We start from the raw sequence: 9,725 nt of genomic DNA on the forward strand, positions 1-9,725 counted from the left end.
ATGAGATACCGGGAAAAAAACTCGTCAAATGCGATCCATGGTGGAGGGTGTATAAGATTCGGCCCGGCCGAACTTAGGACGGTTTATTTGTAAATTATTGAAAAAATAATAAAAATTTTTGTGTTTCACACCTTACCAAAACGAAACGGGAAAATTGTGTTAAACTTTTGTGACGGAATTTTAGACCCTTAGTAGTTCTCTATTGATTAAATGCAAACTTTTCAAAATCCATTTATAAATTGAGATTTAAGAGCAAAAATACAAAATGGGATATATATTTTCCATTCGTCCTCAAAGGGTTAAATTATTTCCAATGCCAGTTTGCATTCGATGATTTGCAAGTTTTCCAATCGTTGTCGTTGAAACGAATGTATAAAATGTAGTGATTCTTGATTATAGTTCAAACACATATTAAAATAGTTGACAGTGGGGGGTGATAAACGCGTATTACATCCCTTCATACTTTGTCAATGAACAAGGAATGACGAGGTAACATTGGAAGTTTATACACAGAAAAAAATTGGCCCAAAATTTAAGATTTTTGATTATATGTAGGATTTTATCAATGAAAACGAGCCAAAGATCCAACATTTTAATATAAAGATGCTATCTTTTAGTATTGTTTCCTATTTCCAAACAGACACGACCGTCCATTCCAATTTCGATCGCTGAATGATTCTTGTCAACTACACAGATGATTTTCCAGTTATAATTTTTTGAAAAAAAATCCCTTTTATACACCGCCATAGGATGGGGGTATACCAATCTAGTCATTCTGTTTGTAACACCTCGAAATATTGATCTGCGACCCCATAAAGTATATATATAAATTCTGGATCGTCTCGACATTTTGGTTTCGATCTAGCCATGCCCGTCTGTCGGAATCATGATAGCGTTCGAACGCGTCAGGCTAGCCGCTTGAAATTTTATACAGATACTTTTAATTATTGTAGGTTGTTGGGGATTGCAAATGGGCTATATCGGCTCAGATTTGGATATAGCCTCCATATAAACCGATCTCCCGATTTGACTTCTTGAGCCCCTGCTTTTTTTGTCCGATTTGGCAGAAATTGCGCGTAGTGTTCTGTTATGTTTTCTAACAATTGTGCCAAGTACGGTCCGAATCGGTCTATATACCTCCTGATATACCTCCCATAAAAACCAATCTCCCGATTTGACTTGTTGAGCCCCTGTAAGCCGCAATTTTTGTCCGATTTGGTTGAAATTTTGCGCGTAGTGTTCTATTAAGATGTCCAAAAACTGTGACAAGTACGGTTCAAATCGATGTATAACCTGATATAGCTCCCATATAAACCGATCTCCCGATTTGATTTCTTGAGCCCCAGGAAGCCGCTATTTTCGTCCGATTTGACTGAAATTTTGCGCGTAGCGTTCTGTTATGGTTTCTAACAATTGTGCGAAGTACGGTCCGAATCGGTCTATAACCGGATATACCTCCCATAAAAACCAATCTCCCGATTTGACTTGTTGAGCCCCTGTAAGCCGCAATTTTTGTCCGATTTGGTTGAAATTTTGCGCGTAGTGTTCTATTAAGACGTCCAAAAACTGTGACAAGTACGGTTCAAATCGGTCTATAACCTGATATAGCTCCCATATAAACCGATCTCCCGATTTGATTTCTTGAGCCTCTTGAAGCCACAATTTTTGTCCGATTTGACTGAAGAGTGTTTTGTTGTGACTTTTAACAACTGGACTAAGTATGGTCCGAATCGGTCTATAACCTGATATAGCTCCCATATAATCCGATCTCCCGATTTGAACTTTTGAGCCCTTACAAGCCGCAATTGTTGTCCGATTTGGCTGACATTTTGCAAGCGGTGTTCGGTTACGAACTCCAACAGTTGCGCTAAGTACGGTACAAATCGGTCTGTAATCTCATATAGCTCCCATGTAAATTTGTCTCTTGATCATCCTTGTTCGGTTCCTAGAAGCTTTAATTTTTTTGGTTTGACAGAAGTTAATTATGTAGAACAAAATTATGCCCTGCAACTAAATTTAGTTTGTATAAATTTTAACCAGAATCCATGGTGGTGGGGTTTCAATTTTCGGCCCGGCCAAACTTAGCACGGTTTTATTTGTTTAAACTAAGCATGTTAACATAAAACAACTAAACATTTAAAGGCGCTTCTATTTCTATGGCTATTTAGCGTCCTTAACTAAGATACACTGCTGTCTTGTCCCAAAGTCAATTTCCTAACTTTCAACGATATTTTGACCTTCATTTTACATTTTTGTTTCTAAAAATAAGAAGCAAAATTAAGGATCTTTAAACCTACCATTTGAAATAAAATCTTTAATATCAAGGAAAGTTCACCAAATTAAATGTTTCTTTAAAATGTTGGACAATTAATTATCTTTAAATCGAGTTTTCTTATTTTTGATTTGAATCTTTAAAATTAGGGCAACATTTTTTCAGTGCACATAGTAAAATATTGGAAATGTAAACACAGGTGGATTACAATTTCAATTCAATCAGTAATGGTTGATAGTGGCCTTTGAAAGTGGTTTTTAACAAAAAACGAGTAAACTAATGTAAAATATTGAGACAGAGTATTCTTAGTGGTGTTATAAGGCATGAAGTCCTTAATATAAGAAACTTTTTGCTAAATTGTAAGTTTTTTAATGTTCTTTATTTCTAAACGCTTTATTTGTATTTCTTCATGTAGATATTTTCCCTTAGTCCATCAGATAGTTTGAGATATATATGATCACTTCCCAGCAAAAACTTGATAAGTAAATGTCATTATTTTTGGCATGTAAAATAATGGATAACTCATAATCCTTCGATATACTAGCTGCTAAAACATAACAAGTTATCAACAGGAATACCACCTATGTTAACGGTAATACAAATGCCATTACACACAACCTTCGAGAAAGCTCAAGAATAACCACTTATTGGTAATAATAGAAAAAAGTCATTATTACACCCTTGGCATTCAGGCGTAAAATGTATTATACTTAGAAATACCATTTCGTATATATAAGGCCGTCGTAGCGCAGAGGTTAGTATGTCCGCCTTTATGCTGAACGCATGGGGTCTAATCCTGGCGAGAACATCAGGAACAATTTCCAGCGGTGGTTATTCCAACTTTTTTTCTACATAGCTACTTCAATTGGTTGATTGTTTTTCTTCCACACAAACACACCTAATTTAGTATTTGCAAATGTGTCGGTATCATCATCACTTTTTTTTTGAAGTGACCCAATTTTTGCCCCTCTTATCATCATCGGAAGTTAAATATCTGGATCTTGTTAATATTGAATTGAAAACGTATGACACAAATAGAAAAATTTATAAATCATTAATTACTAAAAACTTTAGAGCAATTCAGTTTGATTCCATTGAATTTGATCGCATCAGCTTTCTGCTCCGAAAAGAGCTTGTTACAAATGTTTTTCGGTATTCGTGGTATTGCCGTCTACTTATCTATAACAATATCATTTCATTTACTGGCCAACTTTAAGGCGAACAACTTTTGTGGTACAAAGTTTGCAAATTTTTTAAACATGAATATTATAAACATGAAGACTGAAGTATTTCTTATGTTTGTATGTTTTCCTATAACTTGTATGCCGTCCACCATAGGATTGGGGTATACTTATTTCATCATTCCATTTGAAACTTATCGAGATATTGATCGGAGACCCAATTAATCGATTTAGCCGTGTCTGTCCGTCAGCCTTCCGAATGCACGCTCACTTTCGATTGAGTAAATCTAGGGGCTTGAAATTGTATACAAATACTTCTTATTAGTGTAGGTCGGCCGGGATTGTAAATGGGCGATGTGGGTCTATGACTATGACATATGACTATGACTTCCTAAAACTGAGTCAAGTATGGTTCAAATCGGTCTATGATTTGATATAGTGCCCATATAAACCAAACTGTTTATTTAACTTCTGGAGTCTCGGGAGGGCGCACTGATGTGCCAGAAATTTTGAAAGTGGTATATGTTAAGACTTCTAAGAGCCATGACAAATACCGTCCATATCGGGTTATAACTCGATACAGCTCTTATATGTTTGGAAAAGTCATTCGAAGAACTTATCACATGTGATGCATGTCGGAGGGTATATAAGATTCGGCCCGGGTGATAGAGAATAAAATATGGTCTAAATCGGTGCATAACATGATATAGCTGCCATATAAACCGATCGTGGGTCTTGAGTTCTTAAGCTTTTAGGGGGTACAATTATTATCCGATTTGGCTGCAATTTTGCATGTAGTGTTTTGGTATTACTTCCAACAACTGTGCTAAGTATAATTCAAATCGGTTTATAACCTGGTATAGGTGTCATGTAAACCGATCTTGGACCTTGACTTCTTGAGCCTCATGCAAAATTTCAGCCAAATCGGATGATTTGTTATGACTTCCAATAACTGTGCTTAGTGTGGCGCAAATCGGTGCATAGCCTGATATAGCTGCCATATAAACCGATCTGGGATCTTGACTCCTTGAGACTCTAGACCGCACTACATTTGGCAGAAATGTCTACAACGGCTTCTCTCACGACCTTCAACATACGTGTCTAATATGGTCTGAGTCGATCTATAGCTTGATACAGCTTCCATATAAACCAATCTCCCGATTTTGCTTCTTGACCTACAAGGCGCAATTCTTATCCCAATGAACTGAAACATTACACAATGACTTCTACAATGTTCAGCATTCAATTCATTAATGGTCCGAAACGGACTATGACTTGATGTAACTCCAATAGCATAACAGCTCTTATTCATTATTCATTGTTTGCCTAAAAAGAAATACCGCGCAAAAAACTCGATAAACGTGATCCATGGTGGAGGGTATATAAGATTCGGCCCTACCGAACTTAGCACGCTCTTACTTGTTTTTTTTTATTTTGTACTTACATACATGTACAGCCACAATTTGTGCTTAAAAACGAAAGTAGAATTTCGATATTTTTATATTAAACTATTAATACATCGTTAACGGTACCCAATGGTACCTTGGACATTCTGAATATCACCCTGTACTCAAGCCATGCATCGAACAACAGCCCTTATCCTGAAAGCTTCTGTCCATCCATCCAAGACCAAAAAATTGCATCAAGTTCGATCCAAACTCTTCATGGTTTGCGCACAGTTACTGTTACTGTCAAAGAATCGTATGGCAAACAAGGAATATTGCCTGCAAGTTGTGGGCAATTTACAAGAATCAATCTGCCGGAAGTACCCGATTTTGTTGAAAAGAATAAATTGGTTTTTGTAAACTTGTTAACGCCCCGCTCACCCATCGTTACTTGTGCCCGGATTTTTGGCCGCGGTCGCTGTATTCCCCAGACCTGATCCTCTGTGATTTTTTGTTCGTTCTCAAAACTGAGGAGGCACATGAAAGGAGGACGATAAGCTACGATTGACCACAAAAATGATTTCTTAGAGTCTTGAGGATTGAACTAAAAACAAAACTCGCGATAGTTTTGATCGGTATGGTGCATACAACACACAGAACTCTGTGACCTACAATTTCATTCTGACTAAAATGTTTTTGGTGTTGGCAATATTGAATAAGATACGAAAAAACAAAGAGGATAGAAATAACAAAGGAATTTCATTCCTCTCTAAATTTGACAGCAAATGTCAAGCTTATTGGTGTCGTTAATTATATTTCTTCAAGGCAAGCAGCTCTGCCGACAAAATTAAAATAATGAAATTTACATCAACAAGAAAGAAAGATGCACATATTGGAAGCTAATACTGTCGACACCCTATATACGTTCCATGTTCTTAGATAACTCTCATCTATCGATATTTACAAGCGCCACCAACCAGTCTAGGTGCGAACTCCAAATTCTTTATCTATATCTATATATAATTTATCTTTGGAAGAATCAGCTATCGGAATCAATGTTTGCTGTGTTTTTTTTACCAGTCTAGCGGATTCGCTGGCTTATGGATAAATAAAAAGCTCTTCCCGCTAAATGCTTTATACTTTCACGTTGGCAGCACTGACACCACGTCTGAAATAATTAAATATCAAAAAAAAAAAAAAAAACAAATAAATCATTATAATGTTAAATAAATGTTTCTCGGAGTTCATTAATGTGATTTTATTAAAATCCAATGCAATTTTGCTTCAGAGAGAAAATATGTTGCGTTCTTCCTCTTTTATTTTTGTCATTCAAATTGAATGATGACACCATATCTCTTAATAAACGGCGATAAGATTAGCAGCTTAGCTAAACGGGGACAGATTTTGAACCCATTTGAACTCGGCAATGAAAAGGAGACTTAAATCAGCCCTTATCGTTAAGCTAAACTTGAAGTGGAAAGCAATCATTGATATGAGAGATGTATCTCTGCGGTTCCTGAATGGAATGTTCATATTCAAATCTGCAATTTCTTATATAATTCAACCCAATGTTCAAGCCCAAGTGAAAAACATGGCAGCCAACAGACAATAGTTGAGATATTTGAAAAATGGGGAAACTCATGTTCAATTTTGTGATTTGAGTTACAAATCTAATTTATTTTGCGATTTTATTGATGTGTGATCTGCATTAACATTTGACACCCAAAGAACCACAGAATCGAATTAAAAACAACTGTGAATTCTCCCAGTGCCAAGAGCTAACACAGATCATAAAGAGACCTAATCGTTTAAACGCTAAAGAGGAAAGTTTATAAGTCAAGTGAGGACAATCTCTAATATTGATAAGGAAACTTACTTTTTGTTACTACAATCTCCTTGGAGCAGGTTGGTTTCCAATAGTTTTTGGCACTTTGAAATCGGTTTATTAAAAAAAAGTTAAAAATCCAAGCACAAACCACTTAATTTTTAAATAATTAAGTTAATGATTTTATGGAGCAACACAAATAAAAAAAGTTACATAAAATCGAAATAAAGAAACAAAACAATGCTTGCACACTGTTTCAAAGGATTTGCTCAAATCAATGACATTTAAATTTGGCACTGCTTAACACTGAAATTGTTTGCTTGATAGTCGTCTAGCTTAGATCTTGGTTAGTGGAAAGCATGTTAATCCTTTGAGCTTTCATTATCGACTACTTTTCAAATTTGAATTTCTGTTACGACTTCAGCACCAGTCTTAACACTGACTGACTGTTAGATGCTAGGCGTCACTCGTATCCGCAGTAAGTTGAAGGCAATTGTTGTTGCGCCATCTAATGCGCCACTGTTCGCTAGCCTAGAGTCTATCTCTGTTCAACAAAGCGCATTAGTCTAAGCAAAACTGTGTGTTTTATGCTGTTCCAGTATACTTTTCTGCACTATGCGGGCAGGCGAGTATGTAAATAGTTCTCAGAATTGCTGACAATAGAGTGTGCAGTTCTTTTTTTCGTTTTTGCTTCTTGGCACCCGAGTAGTGTTTTTTTCGTTTAGCTCGTTACTAGGGCAACTAACACAAGACAGCACAGCACAACTAACACAAGACACAGGAGTCGCGAGCTCTAGCGAAATATGTAACGCACAGTATCCTTGACGACGAATGACTAACTTGTAGTTTATTTGTTACCACAAAACTTAAGTCAGAATAAAATCGAATTGATATGAAATGAAATGCAGAAAAGTGGAAAAAACCCCTAGTAGAAGAACCTGTCGCAGGCACCTTACCTCCGTTCGTATGTCCGTCCGCCCGTCCGTCCATCAATCTATCTTTCGGCATGGTTCGGTGGTGCCTTTTGCATAGGGGTAAGTTTTATTTGAAGGTGTGTGAGTTGGCCAGAATAGTGCTATTAACCTGGTTGGTATGACAATGGCAATGGTATTGTATGTGGCAGTAGTGGTAACAGCAATGGTAGTAGCAGCACACCAATATCGGTGGCATGTCATAGAGCCAACAAGCACCAAAATGAATACTCTCGCTTCCATGCAGGAACAAGGAATACTTGATGTCATCACCAGTGCCATTGGGAACATTTAAGAATTCGGATATTTTCTTTTTGTATTCGGATTTTTAGGTAAACAGCATTGTTTTTTATGTGCCCTCTCACACTTACACCAGGGATTTGCCAGGATTTCAATTCAGGAGGGGCCCACCAATGGTGATTCTAAATCGACAAATCCTGAAAATCCTACTGCAATTATAAAACGGATAAATTTTCTTTGATTATTTTTTTGTTAACCGCATTGTGTTTTTTATAATAACGGAATATTGAGACAGCAAACTATAGACACAATATCGAATGGAAGATATTTATTGGAGCATTATCTATATCTGAACCGATTCGTTCCTTAGACTAACGCAAAGGACAATAGCCTAAGAACTTAGGTTTTAAGCAAGAGCTGGTGCCGCCCGGCCTCTCACTGAGATTCTCCACTCGATGCCGCTGATTGTCCGCAACCGCAATTGTAGCTACTCCGTATACGAATCATTCCAGCTCACTGCTGAGCTTCTCGTAATGACGATGGACCACACAAAATCAAGCTCGGAATTCCAACCAGTGTGGTGCATATAGTCATCCCGTGTCGGGATGTACTCTTGCATTGGTCTGGTGACTCCGCTCCTCACTTGCCAAAAATGTATAGAACTCATGACAATTCATAGATCAAAGCGTGTTCCCACTGCTCTCAATAGTTCTTGAGTATGTAGAGCACCTTAATCAATTTGACAAATGTGTTGATGAAGATACATGGCGTATTAGAAATCGCGATTCACTATGCCAGTTAAAGTGTTTCTAGAACAGCATATACATACCGATCTTATGCTATTGTTTTGAATAGAAACCATTGAATTTAAATGATTTCGAGCTAAAATATGTTCGAAAAATCATAAAAGAGATCAGTTTGAATAAATTTTGCGATTTTCCTTACCTCATTTTGAAGAAATACGACCATATTTTGTAACTTGCCAGGTCTTTGGGTAATGTTTTATAATCAGCTCGAAGACTACAACAGAGTGACATATTTTATGGTGAGGTTTGTAAGATTCTTGGAAGTTCTGTTGGAAATGAGAACTAATTTGACCTATTTTTTTCTTAAAGGCAGAGTGCACTTGGGTAGACAAATCTGAACGACTCTGAATTTTTCCAAGGAAAATGTGCAGCATTGCGTAAGAAGTTTGCCCCTGTTTCTTAGTGGAATGTTCAAGGGCAAATTTGCACATGCATCGATTACTTCAATGTAGTTAGTGCAATTATCGTTCGGATTATTTCCGTCGTTGTGTTTTTTAGTGATGGTTTGGCTTGGTTTTCTAATATGCAAGACTTATGTTTTTATTTTACAGTGATTTTTAATCCTTTATCATCGCACCATTTTGTAATAGTATCGGTCTCTGTCTGTATTATTTCCTCCGCTGTCCTTGACACTACAATTGCCTTATCATCGGTAAAAACAAACGATCGATTTCGTTTAGCAGGCCAACTAATTCATTGGCATATTGAGCTCTTCCCGCGAAAATCGTGTAAGCGAAATTTGATCGATTTTGATAAATATTGGCAGAGGATATTGAATAACATCACCTCTCCAAATATGTACAACTTTCAACGTAAGTTATACTTTTCCTGCTTATATTTGTAAGTTTAAACAAGATGTAAAGGGAAACAATACCTAACAACTGCATTATACGTTTAAATTAGGCCATATCTAAATCTGCACCAGTTTTGATGGACTTTGGGGAGGTTTTCAGAAGCCCGATGCAGTAATTACGGCCTTAGAAGTGCAAATCGGGCAATGCATATACAATAAGAGCAATATCTAACTCGGAATGGATTTTGATGA

The 9,725-nt window shown here is 36.8% G+C and overlaps 1 protein-coding gene across 1 annotated transcript in view; it reads right to left on the reverse strand.

The window, feature by feature from the left end:
• Positions 1-7,478, reverse strand: part of LOC106094373 (ras association domain-containing protein 10) — a 66,065-nt gene extending 58,587 nt beyond the window's left edge. Inside the window, exon 1 of the mRNA XM_059370907.1 lies at positions 6,715-7,478. The gene's annotated coding sequence lies outside the window, so the exon portion shown is untranslated. The remainder of the gene's footprint in view (positions 1-6,714) is intronic.
• Positions 7,479-9,725: the final 2,247 nt, after the last annotated feature.

The sequence above is a fragment of the Stomoxys calcitrans genome, chromosome 1 (assembly GCF_963082655.1).
Source record: "Stomoxys calcitrans chromosome 1, idStoCalc2.1, whole genome shotgun sequence".
Taxonomy (NCBI): domain Eukaryota; kingdom Metazoa; phylum Arthropoda; class Insecta; order Diptera; family Muscidae; genus Stomoxys; species Stomoxys calcitrans.